The sequence below is a fragment of the Balaenoptera borealis genome (genome assembly GCF_965194805.1).
Source record: "Balaenoptera borealis genome assembly, contig: HAP1_SCAFFOLD_627, whole genome shotgun sequence".
NCBI lineage: Eukaryota > Metazoa > Chordata > Mammalia > Artiodactyla > Balaenopteridae > Balaenoptera > Balaenoptera borealis.
In genome coordinates this window covers 452,796-466,700 of record NW_028123572.1, presented here as the reverse complement: position 1 = coordinate 466,700, position 13,905 = coordinate 452,796, and the positions used below count along the sequence as shown (strand labels likewise).

At 39.3% G+C, this 13,905-nt stretch overlaps 1 pseudogene across 1 annotated transcript; it reads right to left on the bottom strand.

Moving 5' to 3' along the window:
• Positions 1 to 12: 12 nt before the first annotated feature.
• Positions 13 to 13,660, bottom strand: LOC309621551 (G2/mitotic-specific cyclin-B3 pseudogene; annotated as a pseudogene). Its single transcript has 3 exons — positions 13,577 to 13,660; positions 8,647 to 8,744; positions 13 to 3,030 (listed from the first exon to the last, which is right to left on the bottom strand). The product of its transcript is annotated as a G2/mitotic-specific cyclin-B3 pseudogene (transcript).
• Positions 13,661 to 13,905: the final 245 nt, after the last annotated feature.

The window sequence follows — 13,905 nt, the reverse complement described above, 5'->3', positions numbered from 1 at the left end:
GCAGTGGTGGACACATGTGGGCTGGTTTCAACTTGGAGGTTGATGAAATCTTTGAGAAATGTGTCTTCTTTGTGAGTGAGATTCTTTTGCAAGGCCAGTGGCTCCTTGGAAGACAAGTCTTTCTCACTGCTGGGCTTCTCCTGCAAGGCCAAGGGCTCCTTCAGGATAGCCTCCTCCTCAATTGTGGGATTCTCCTGCAAGGCCAAGGGCTCCTCGAAGAGGGTCTCTTTCTCACTCGTGGGCTTCTCCTGCAAGGCCAAGGACTCCCTCAAGATGATTTCCTTCTCAATGCTGGGATTCTCCTGCAAGGCCAGGGGCTCCTTCAGGATAGCCTCCTCCTCAGTTGTGAGATTCTCCTGCAAGGTCAAGGACTCCCTCAGGATGGTCTCCTTTTCAATGCTGGGCTTCTCCTGCAAGGCCTGTGGCTGCTTAATAAGGGACTCCTCTTCACTGGTGATGTTTTCTTGCAAGGCCAACTGCTTTTTCAAGAGGAACACCTCCCCCTGAGCAGTGGGCTTCTTCTTTAAAGATAATTGCCCCTCTATGCTCACTGTCACCTCAGTGGAGAGCTCTTCCTTCAGAACCAATGGTTTCTTGAAAAAGGAATTCCTCTTCAGTGGTGGTTTTCTCCTGCAAAGCCAACAGTGCCTTCAAGGAGTCCTCTTTGTTATCAGTCTTATTCTGCAAGGCAAAAGACTTCCTGAAGAGGGACTCATCTTTGTTGGTAGGTTTAACATGCAATGAAAATGGCTCCTGAAAGGGGAATTCCTCCTCAGTGGTAGACCTCTCCTCCAAGGTCAATTGCTCCTTAATATATGATTCTTCTTCAGTGGTGATATTCTCCTGCAAGGCCAATGGCTTCTTTGAGAGGGACACCTCTTGCAGAGTGGTGTGTCTCTCTTTCAGTACAGATGGATCCTGGAAGAGGAACTCCTCTTCAGTTGTAGACTTCTTTTTAAAGGGCAACAGCTCCTTAAAGAGTGACTCCTCTTCAGAGGTAGTCTTCTCTATGACCAGTGGCTTCTTTAAGAGGAACGTCTTCCCCTGAGTGATTTGCCTCTTTTTTAAAGATACCAGTGTCTTGGTAAGAATTGCCTCATCAGTTGAAGACTTCTTCCTAAATGACATTGGCTCCATAAAGGAGGAGTCCTTACCTTCACCAATCATATTCTGCAAGTCCAACTGTTCTTGGAAGATAGGCATCATCATTTGAGTGGTACACTTTTTCTTCTTTATAGATAATGACTCCTTGGTAGAGACTGCCACATCTGTGGTATGTTTCTTCCTAAATGACACCGGCTCCATAAGAAATTCATCTTTACTGTCTATATTCTCCTGCAGTGCCCATAGCTTCTTCAAGAGGGCCAAATCCCCCTGAATGGTGTGCTTCTCTCGCAGTGCAGATGGTTTCTTCAAGAGGGACTCCTCCTCAGTGGCAGGCTTTTTTTTTTAAAGGATAATGGCTCCTTAATGAGTGACTTCTCTTCAGAAATGATCTGCAATACTAGTGGCTTGGTCAAACAGGACATCTTACCCTGACTGGTACACTTTTTCTTTAAAGATAACAGCTTATTAGAGGAGGTTGCCTCCTCAATGGTATGCTTCTTGTTAAAAGCCAAAGCCTCCTTTAAAAGGGACTCCTCAGTTGGAGTCTTTTGCAAGACCAACGGCTTCTCCAAGATGGACACCTCCTCCTGAGTGGTGTGCTTCTCCTGCAATGCTGATGGCTCTTGGAAAAGGGACTCTTTAGGGGTAGGTTTCTTCTTAAGGGATAACGGCTCCTTAATGAGTGACTTCTCTTCAGAGGTGGTCTTCTGTAATACTAGTGGCTTCTTCAAGCGGTACCTCTTCCCCTGAGTGGTACGCTTCTTCTTTAAAGGTAATGGCTTCTTGGAAAGGGTTGCCTCCTTAGTAGTATGCTTCTTCTTCAAGGAAATTGGGTCCATAAGAAATTCATCTTCACCATCCTTTTTCTCCTGCAACGCCCCTGGCTTCTTCAAAAGGGTAACCACCCCATCAGTGGTGTGCTTCTCTTGCGACACAGATAGCTCCTGGAAGAGGGACTCCTCCTTAGTGGTAGGCTTCTTTTTAAAGGACAATGACTCCTTAATGAGTGCCTTCTCTCCAGAGATGGTCTTCTGCAATACTAATGGCTTCTTCAAGTGGGCTATCTTCCCCTGAGTAGTGCACTTCTTCTTTAAAGATAATGGCCTTGTGGTGAGGGTTGTCTCTGTTGTGGTAGGTTGTTTCTTAAAAGCCAATGATTCCTTAAAGATGGAATCCTCTTCAGTGTTGATCTTCTCCTGCAAGGCCAATGATTTCTTCAAGATGGACACCTCTTGTTCAGTGGTGTGCTTCTTTGGCAATGCAGATAGTTCCTGGAAAAGGCACTCCTTCTCAGTGGTAGGCTTTCTCTTAAAAGACAACAGCTCCTTAGCGAGTGACTTCTCTTCAGAGGTGATCTTCTGCAATACTAGTGGCTTCTTCATACAGGACACCTTCCCCTGAGTGGTACACTTTTTCTTTAAAGATAACAGCTTCTTGGTGAGGGTTGCCTCCTCAGTTTTAGGCTTCTTCCTAAAGTTCGTGGGCTCCATAAAGAAAGAATCCTCTTCAACATTGATGTCCTGCAAGGCCAACTCCTCCCTCGTGTAGGACTGCTTCCCCTGATGTGTGCACATATTCTTTAAAGATAATGTACCCTTGTTGATGGCTGCCTTCTCAGTTTTATGCTTCTTCCCAAAAGTCATTGGCTCTATAACATCACTGTCAGTCTCCTCCTGCAAGGATAGTGGCTTCTCCAAGAGGGACACCTTCCCCTGATTTGTGCTCTTCTTTAATGACCTCTTGATGAGGATTGTATCCTCAGTAGTGGGTTCCTCTTTTAAAATGAATGGCTTTTTGAAAAGAGATGCCTCCTCAGTAGTGGGTGTCTTGGAGCTGGTAGGTATCTCCAGAATGAGCGGTTTATCTATAATATTTGGTACGATGGTGGTTGAGACTACTACTGGTGAGAGTTCCAGCTTATACCTGTAAAGGAAACAATGTCTGGGTAAGAAGAATGTAGTTCCTAGAATCCTCACTTACCATCTTGTTTTGTCACTATACTTACTAAATGTATGGAAGTGGAAAGGGCTTCAACCCCAAGAGACAGACTAGAGGGTAAAAATCAATGGGTACCATAGTAAATCAACTAAGTAGCACACAGTATAGTTTCTATGACCTAGGTCCCTATACTTTTCTAAAAAATTTTCCCTGAAATCATGTTATTTATGCTTTCTCATATATGATTTATTAACTTTATTTATATACAAAGGCTTTTATTATAATACTTACCACACTGTATGAGTGATTGGCTTATATATGTCTCCCTCACTAGCTGCATTTATTTGTCTTTGTCTATCAGTACCAGGTATCTGATAAAATTCAGGTTGAAATTAATATTGTTTGAAGGCTTATGAGAGAGGATTATAAGAGAGAGGCTTATAAAAGGCTTATAAGAGAGAGTTGGGCTGGTACTTAACGTTCATGGTATCTAACCATATTCCTTTCACTCTAGGCTATTTACAAGATGTTTTCCTAGTGGAGATAATAAAAAAGACCAAACTAAACATTTGTTCACATGTGTCAGATGCAAAGCTTTGTTTTGAATAGGACTGCATATCCAATCAGAGTGACTAACCTGGTGTGACCAAATCTCTGGATAACTAGAAATCAGAATAAGAAAAGGGAGAGAATTAAAGGTAAATACGATCAGTCTGAACAAGAGTAAGTACCTTCAAAAGACTAGATATTATATGATTCATTTTATATGAAACATCCAGAGGAGACATATCCACAGAGATATATCCATAACAGAAAATAGGTTGGTGGTTACCTGAAGCTGGGAAGGGGTAGGGAGGAGGGTAGAAAGGGACTGGGAAAGAGAAGGGACTATGGGTATGAGTTTCTTGGCAAGGGGGTGCTGAAAAAGTTCTAAAATTAGATGGTGGTGATGGCTATACAACTCTATAAATATAATTTTTTTTTTAAATTACTGAATTGTTAAAAAAAGAAAAGAAAGTGCCTCAAAAGGTTCCATCTGACCAGATAGGTTCCAGGTGCCTCCTGATGAGAACTTTTAGAAGTAGTCTTCAGATAGTCTAGTTATGATAGAGCATGCATTCTGAGTCTAGACTGCCTGGATCCAAACCCTGGCTCCTCCATTTACTGGCTGGGTGACCTTGGGCAAGTTAATGCTCTATGCTTCACTTTTTTCACCTGTAAAATGAGGGTCATAATATTACCTCCTCTATAGAATTATTGTAAAGATTTGAGCAATTGATATGCATAAAAACACTTAAATCATTGTGAGAACAATTACATGCCAATAAATCAGATAATTTAGACAAATGGACAAATTCTTAGGGAGATACAAACTACCAAAACAGACTCAAAAACAGAAAATCTGAACAGAGCTATAACAAGTAAAGACACTGAATTAATAATCAAAAACTACCCACAAAGAAAAATCTAAGCCCAGATGCCTTCACTGATGAATTCTACCAAACATTTAAAGAAGAACTAATACCAACATTTCATGAACTCAGGAAGAGGTAAGAATAGTTCCCAAGTCATTCTATGAGGCCAATATTATTCTGATACCAAAAACAAAGACATCAGAAGAAAACTCAAGTCTGATATATCTTATGAACACAGATGCAAAAATCCTCCACAAAACACTTGCAAACCAAATCCAGCAGTATATAAAAGGATTATACACTGTGACCAACTAGGATTTATCCCAGGAATGCAAAATTAGTTTAACATCTGAAAATCAATTCATGTTATCACACCATATTAATGGAATAAAAACGAAAGCTACATGACCATCTCAATAGATCTAGAAAAATCATTTGACAAAATTCAATACCTTTTCATGATAAAAGCACTCAACAAACTAGGACTAGAAAGGAGATTCCTTAACTATGAAAGAACATCTATGAAAAACCCAAAGCTAGTATCATAGCTAATTGTAAAAGACTGATGTTTTCCTCCTAAGATCAAGGAGAACACAAGGATGTCCAACTCTCTTTTTGGGGGGTGGAGGATTTGTCATGTAGTAGTGAATAACTAATATAGCATTGCTGATGCTTTAGAACTGAACCCCTCTGTTCTTTGAATAAAGTACAAACTCTTTGCCATGGTCCATAAGGCCCTGGTGATCTTGCTCCTGCCTGCTTCTCCAAATCCATCTCTTAAAAAACACTGGTATAGGAAGTAGGTATTTAGTGTCTATGATATCTAAAGCCTGGGGTGATCAGAGTAGGCTTCCTCAATAGAGTGACCAACTGTTCTTGTTTGTCTAGGACTGAGAGGGTTCCTGGGATGCAAGACTTTCAATGTTAAAACTGGGAAAGTCCTAGGAAAACCAGAATAAGTCGGTCATTCAACTCTTGGATGGTAAGGATGTTCAACTCTGAACACTTCTATTCAACACAGTACTAAAGGTTCTAGCCAGGGCAATTAGGCAAGAAAATAAAATAAAAGGGATCCAAATTGGAAAGGAAGAAGTAAAACTACTTATATCAGCAGATGACATAGCCTTATACATAGAAAATCCTAAGGAACCCACACACAAATACTATTAGAACTAATATACAAGTTCAGCAAAGTTCTATGATTCAAGATCAATATACAGAAATCACATGTATTTCTATATCCTTGCAATGAACAACATGAAAATGAAATTATGAAAACAATTTCATTTACAATAGAATCAAGAAGAATAAAATGCTTAGAAATAAATTTAACAAAAGAGGTAAGAAATTTATACTCTGAAAACTACAAAAAAATGTTAAAAGAAATTAAAGATCTAAATAAATGAAAAGACATCCCATGTTCCTGGATTGGAAGACTTAGTATTAAGATGGTAATATTCCCCAAATTGACTTACAGGTTCAAGGCAACTTCTATAAGAATCCCAGCTGGCTTATTAGTAGAAATTGACAAGCTGATTCTAAAATTTATATGGAATTGCAGGGAACCCAGAAGAGCCAAAACAATCTTGAAAAAGAAGAACAAAGTTGGAGGAATCACACTTCCCAATTTCAAAACACACTACAGAACAACAATAATCAAGATAGCATAGTACTGGCATAATGAAAGACATGTAGGTCAATGGAATAAAATTGAGAGTTCAGAAATAAACACATTTACAGTCAGCTGATTTTCAACAAGGGTGCCAAGACAATTAAGTGGAGAAAGATTAGTCTTTTCAATAAATGGTGCCGCGGCAACTGGATATCTATCAATACATGCAAAACAATGAAGTTAGACCCCTAACATACACCAACAATAAAAATTAACTCAAAATGGATCAACAATCTAAGTTAAGAGCTAAAACTTTAAAACTCTAAAAAGAAAAAAATCTTAAAAGTAAATGTTCATAACCTTGGATTTGGCAATGGTTTCTTAGATTATGATACCAAAAGCATAAGCAACAACAAAAAAAATAAATTGGATTTCATTACAATTAAAAACATTTATGCCTCAAGGAACACCAAGAAGAAAATGAAAAGACCTACAGAATGGAGGAAAAATACTTGCTAATCATATATCTGATCAGGGACTTGTATCTAAACTATATAAAGAATTCTTACAACTCAATAATAAAAAGATCAATAACCAAATATTTTAAATCAGCAAAGGATCTGAATAGACATTCCTCCAAAGAAGATATGCAAGTGGCCAATAAGCACATGAAAGATTCCCAAATCATTAGTCATCAGAGAACTGCAAATCTAAACCACAATGAGATACCATCCCACACTCACTAGAATGGCCGTTAAAAAAACAAAAAAACAAACAAACAAAAAAACCTCCCAGAAAATGGCAAGGATGTGGAAAATTCAAAACCCTCATCCACTGCTGGTAGGAATGTAAGATAGTGTAACCACTATGGAATACAGTTTGGCAGTTCCTCAATGAGTTCAACATAGAATTACCATATGACCCAGCAATTACATTTCTAGTTACATATGCAAAAGAATTAAAAACAGGTGTTCAAACAAAAACTTGTACACAGGTGTTCATAGCAGCACTATTCACAATAACCAAAAGGTGGAAACAATTCAAACATTCATCAACTGATGAATGGATAGACAAAATATGGTACATCCATACAATGGAATATTATTTGGCAATAAAAGAGGATGAAGTACTGATACCTGCTACAACATGGATGAACCCTTAAACATTATGCTGAGTGAAAGAAGCCAGATACAAAAGACGATACATTGTACAATTCCATTTCTGGGAAACGTCCAGTATGGATAAATCTATAGAGACAGAAAGTAGACTAGTGGTTGCCTACAGGTAGGGAGGACTGAGAGGTGGCAGCTAAAGGTAGAGTTCCTTTTGGGATTGATGAAAATATGCTAAAATTCACTGTGGTGATGGCTGCATAACTCTGTGAATATACTAAAAACCACTGAATTGTACATTTTAAGAGGGTTAATTGTGTATGTGAATTATATCCTAATAAAGCTGTTACCAAAAAAAAACCCACTTAGAATAATGTGTGATTACAGTAAACTCTCAATAGATGTTAGCTATTAGCTCTAGCACTATTATTAGGGTCCATTTCACTGAACTCTGAATGAGGACAAGAATGTTTATGGCATTTTGTGAGGATTTCCCTGCTAAAGTCAGAATGGTGAAAGAAATTCAAAAGAAAATAACACAGGGAATTAAGGTCAAAATACACACGCAAATCCCAGGAATTTCATTTCAGCAAGAAACTGAGTAGGGCTAAATGCTAATCTTCTTGTATGATTTCTTTCTGCTGGGTAATTAGCAAAGTGTCCTGTGGACCTGGCATGTTAATTTTTTGGAGTTCCCCAAACTTTTCCCCTTACCATTTGGAACCCATGCTTAGCCAGGTTATAGCTATCTAGCTGATCTATTCTAGTCTTCCAGAAAGAAGTAATTCCCACTGGAATGAGGAGAGGATATAAAAAGGTCTCACTCCACTTTATAACTCTTCTTCTAATAGAAATTTTCCTAGGAGTAAATCCTTTTCCCGATCCTAGATGAGAATACTCCTATCTACTTGCAGAACCTGTGATCAGTTCCCTATAACAGCTGGAAAACACACATTTTTGGCCTAAGGAGATAGTAATTTCTCTACAGTAACAAGGAACAAACCTCCCCCTAAGGGTTCTAATGGGATAAGCAGACTGGCAAGCTATCAGCCAGCTGCTGAGAATCCCCTGAAAAGTTAAGTTGCCTCCACACTCTCAACCACAGAGTAGCTTAGTCAAGGACTGAAGTACTAAAATAGAGAAAAGATGAGCACAAGACCTTTTGGCAAATTCCTCAATGACAACAGCTCTTTCAATATGCACACACCATGTAGGTGGGTGACAGAGGGGGAGAGGGAGGGAGGGGGGCAGAGAGAGGGAGAGAGAAAGATTGGGGGGGGTGGTGAGATGAGGCCTGTAATTCTTCAGCAATTTAGTCCATCTAAGCACCCAGAGTTAATGTAGTACTCACCACTGTAGCTCACTAAAAATGTTCTCAATGGGGACAAAAGGCAGTCAAAAGGATGTCACACCCTCTCCTTTACCATATAAAACAATGACATCTGAGTCCCCTTGTACTCACCCATGAGCAGGTGTGTTCCTGTTTATCTTCTTGGAAACATCTTTAACAAACTCATTACTGGCTTCCTTCTTGGGCTTGGCAGGTTGACTTTGAGAAGCCTGCAAGAAAAAAAAAAAGGTGGGGGGGCTGGTCTGGAGGAGGAAGCAAGGAAATGGAGAGAGAGAGAGAACCTCAAATTACCCAATAGGTGGTTCTCATAGGAAGGTCCTGACACACATCCACACCCTGGACACCTTGTTTGGGTGTTCCCAGGAACATTGATCAAAACATCTTACAACCAGTATGGTACTGGTGCCAACTAGTCATGATGGAAGCTGGCAGTACAGTAGTCCTGGTGCATATTAGCTAAATAGCAGCCCTAAGTGATTTCAAGATACATATGATGTAGTTCTGATCTCCAATGTCAGGTATACTGGCTGGCAAATTCTCAAAAAGATGTTTTGTAAACATCACATTCCATTTTGACCCCATAAGATATTTAGAGGGGGGAAAAGGCAATATAACTGGCTTTGCTGCCTGAGTATACCAAGATCAACTAGCTTTTCAGGATAGACCTCTAATACAACACTACCTGTGATACATCTATCCCATCTCACTGAGGGGATATTTATTTAACATGGGGCTCTGGGGAGCTCCACCAGAAACTCTAATCATGACTAATTCTATTAAACAGTAGAAGAGATCATGGGACTGTGAATAATGTCAATAAAAATAATCTTAAAGGTTATGCCTTTAAAATGAAACAAACTGAATCTAATTATATTCCAAATAAATACCATAACCACACTGAAGGACAAAAGAAAGAAAACAGAAGGAAATACAAGATAATAAACAACTAATCCAAGTAAAATACAAGATAATAAACAACTAATCCAAGTAAACACAGACTATACACCCTCACCATATACATCCTCAGTCAGGATGCGTTTGTGGGATGGTGGAGAATATTGCAAATAAATCTGGAACTCTTTTTAGTAGGTGTATTTATTATGGTGGTGTGAAAGAAGTAATTCTGAAACTCTTTTAGATGTATTATAGTATTGAGTAAATGTGTTGATGATCTTGGGAACCATGGTTCTCATTGTAGAGAAGGAACATATAAACACGGATTGAGGAATACAAGAAAGAACCCTGTACGTTTTGGAATGGGAGCTGTGTGGACTCATGATTTCTTAAATAGGTATATGTGTATATACATCTGAGTATACAGGAGTGTATGTATTTGTATATATAGATATATGTGTATATATAGATATGTTTAAGTACAGATATGTGTGTATCTATATGTATATATAGATGCAGACATTTCCTAACTCTGTCTGCAGAAAGGGCAGAAAAGGCAGACACCCCAGTAGCACACCTAGCACTGAGATCTTGGTCTCTAATACCATTCCCCACTAAAAGGAACAGGAATTCTTCACAGAAATGGTTGACTCCACGGCAATAAAATAGGTACAAGAACATCCTGGAACCTCCTGTTATGCTGGAAAGAAAATGCTCAAAACAATGATGATAGTATGTCACAAAGACACAGTAGTCAGATTAAAGGGGACCCTAGTGACCAAATCTGGGACAATTTGAGCACCAAAATAATAAAATACAATACTGAACAACAAACCACTGAAAAAAATAGGAATTCATAAGTCTATACCAATAATAAATAAACAGGGAAGAAGGGAGGCCTCTGCTTGTAGACTGGTAAATGGGGAACAAGTGCTAGAGTTGGAAAAATCATCATAAAGATTGTGTTAGGCAAAAATCATCAATGAATGCTAAATCTAGGGGACATTTTGATGAAGAGTGGCTATTTGGAGGCTCTTAAGAGTGTGTCCCACAGATTATTAGTTGCAAGAGGAAAAAAAATAAACAGTAATTATACAGCGGAGAAGCCAGACAACATCTTGACTGGGTGATCAAAATTAACCTCACCAATGAGGGACAGATGGATGTCGTGTGCCTCCAGATGTGATACTCTAAGGACAGAACATCACCTACACAATACTCCAGCCAAGCGTATATAACATCAATCTAATCACATGGAAACATCAGACAAACACAAAATGAGGAATGTTCTATTTTTAAAATGGGGGGTTGGGTCGGACTGTATTCTTCAAAAATATCATAAAAAACAAAGAAAGGCTATGGAAGTGTTCCAGATTAAAAGAAGCTAGAGACATGACAAGTAAACGACCCTAGACTGGATCCTTTACTGGAGGGGGAAAAATGCTTATAACATTGACTTTACAAAGTCAACGGAAAAAAATTGGAATATGGACAACAGATTACATAAAAACACTATATCAGTGTAAATTTATAAAGTTGTTGACTGCACTGTGTTTATATAAGACTATTTCTCTGAGGAGAAATAGTATATAGAGACTCTTTCTCTATATACGCTGAAATACCCTAAGTATTTCATGGTAAAGGACCATGATGTATGTAAGCAGATAGGATAAAATGTTAGTAATACGTGAATCTAGGTAAACAGCATATGTGTGTTCTTTGTACTGTTTTTTATTTTTGCAACTTTTTATAAATTTGAAATTATTTCCAAATGAAGTATAAAAGAATTATGCCTTTGTATCATCGTATCATAATAAGCAACTACAATCCAACAGGGAATTCTTTCTTAGTTGTTGTCCACTTCTGCTCTTCAAAGAGCTTGACACAGTTTGCATTTTAATTTCACCTAAAGTTTTACAGACTCCTTGTGTGTCCAGCTGAGATCCAGAATTGGAAAAGATGTGCATTCTTGGCAGGAGAGAGGTGGAGACCCTAATCCCCAGGGTGAAACTTTCAACTTGCCATGTGTGAAGGTTCAAAGCACTAATATTTTCAGATCTAAGCTCAAGGGGACCTTTACCAGTATCTCCGCATAATTCTTTCACCAAAAAATAGGAAAATAGAGATGACAATCCTACTGACAAAAAATAATTTAGGAAATAGACTTTATCTCCTCATCCACTGGCTTTGGACCAGCTCTAACAAATCAAAAGTCCTTCCCATGCTGAAAGGATAAAGGAGAGGGGGAAAAAGAACACTCACAGCAGACTAACTAATTAAAACAGATCAGCTCTTTTGGCAAGCCAGGACCTCACTGTGGTGAATGTTGAGGAGAAGACAGATATGGGGACATGTAAATGAAGTAATACTGACAGGAAGAAGCAAATCGTCATAAAGGGAATCCCCAAAGTTCAGAGAGAAAGGAGTCCTCAACCCTCAAAGAAATGAGCTCAGACGTCTGCAGAAATGCCCAACCCTGGAATGGCTTAGGTACACTGTAATGATGGAACTTTGTCTGGAAAGCACCAAAGACCATTCAAGGTGACCAGAACTTGAATGCAAAAGGGATATGGGCTTTCTGAGCTTCTGAAAAGCTAGAGGCAGAGATACTGCTCAGGGATGCCTTGCTTCCCCAACCCTGGACAGGTATGTGGCCTAACAGATGTTGAATTCAGTTGGAGAATCAGGAGGGTCCTAGCATGTGTTTCCTATTAATTTATTTGTGTTTGTTCTCTATGAATGATGATATAAACTTCACGACAAAAAAAGGACTGAGACATGGCAGGAAAGTTTTTCATATGTGGTTAGACTTTGCTTTGCACAGTGTCACTGGACTCCCATCAGGGACTCTGGAGGCCAAGGGAAGCTACATTAAGATGGGCTGCATCTGCTCCTGATTTGTGTGGCTACCTTATTTCAACCAAGTTTCTAGAGCCATGGTTAAATAAGTCAGGAAATGAATCTAACCTTACAGGTCTGTGTGGGAGGTAGCTCTTTCAACCAATCTAGAGTAAATCTGATTATGCAGGAAGCTGTAACACAATCATACATGTTGTAATCTGCATGGGGAAAAGACTGTTTTAGCACAAAGGTGGTCACATAGCATCTAAAGAGCAGAGATACAAAGGGGAGAACTTTGCCAATGCTTATCCAATCCTGCCCAAGGGGGTAAAATATTATCTAGCAGATGTAAGAATTCTGGTAGCCACAGAAGGACACTATTATAGAGGGCAGGATAGGGTTCACTAGGGTTCTCTGTATCCTAGATGAAACAGACTTCAAAACCAACACTGGGCAAGTCTTTATCTGTGAAGTGGAGATAATTATAGTATCTGCCTCAAAGGATTTTATGAGGATTAAGTGAGTGGATACAGGGAAAAATGCTTAGAATAGTGCCTGACACGTGGTAAACACTCAGGAGACATCAGTTACTATTATTTTCTAAGACCAAAGATTACCTCTGACTCAATTCTATATTCAGTTAGTAACTTTCTAACTAGTAAATTTGATTTTCTTAGCTGGCGCCTTAATAACACCAGAAGGGAGGTAACTTGGAAGTGAACTCAAGAATTCTAGCCAAAACTGAGTTTCTAGATCTCCATAGTTGAAAACCAGATCATGGAACTGTGGTCATCAATGGTTCTGTACATCAGAGGACATTTTTGATTGTCACTATGACTGGGGTGCTGCTGGAACTTAATGCTAGGGACCAGGAATGCTGGCTGAAGTCAGTCGTACACAATAGAAAAACTTTCCTGTTCAAAATGCCCACAGTGCTTGAATTGATGAACACTGCCCTAGACTACAATGAATCTACCAGAGTACTTGCCTCCAAGGCCTACGCAACCAGCTGAGCCACCTCTGGACTTTATCTAAATGCAAGATCCCAAAGTTCTCATATTTGTCTACAATGTCGTATCTCATAATCACTCTGCTGCTTCCAGAGAGCTCCATCAATTAATCCAGATGGTATGTGCCAGCAGAAGAGCCACTGCAGTTTCTGAAATTGGGTCATTGATTCCAAATAAAATTGGCTCTCAACATTCTAGAGAGGGTCAGAGTTTGGTAAACTGGAAAGGTCCCTCAAGGAAGAGGTTGTCTAAACCTTATGCGACACCATGGCAGAGGATTGGACTGGCATACTCACGTTGGTGAGATCTTCAAAAGCTGACCTCTTTTTCAGTGGTCCCTGAGGTGAAGATGGAGATATCTTTGCTTGGTAATTCTCTCTCTAAAAAAGTAAAAGAGGTAAATGCGTATATCCAATTGTGAGCAGTCTTTTCAGGGACTTCAGGTCATCTTTGGGGCTCAGGCGGGGAATGGCTGAATCTCCAAGCAACTGCAGACACCTATAATAAACCCCAATAAACTACAACAAAAGGAAATTTTGGCACCCACTGCTTAGAGAGTCCCTGAAGGAGATAATCATTGATGATAGGGACAAGGCTGGGAGGAGAAAAGATGACTGTCAGTGTA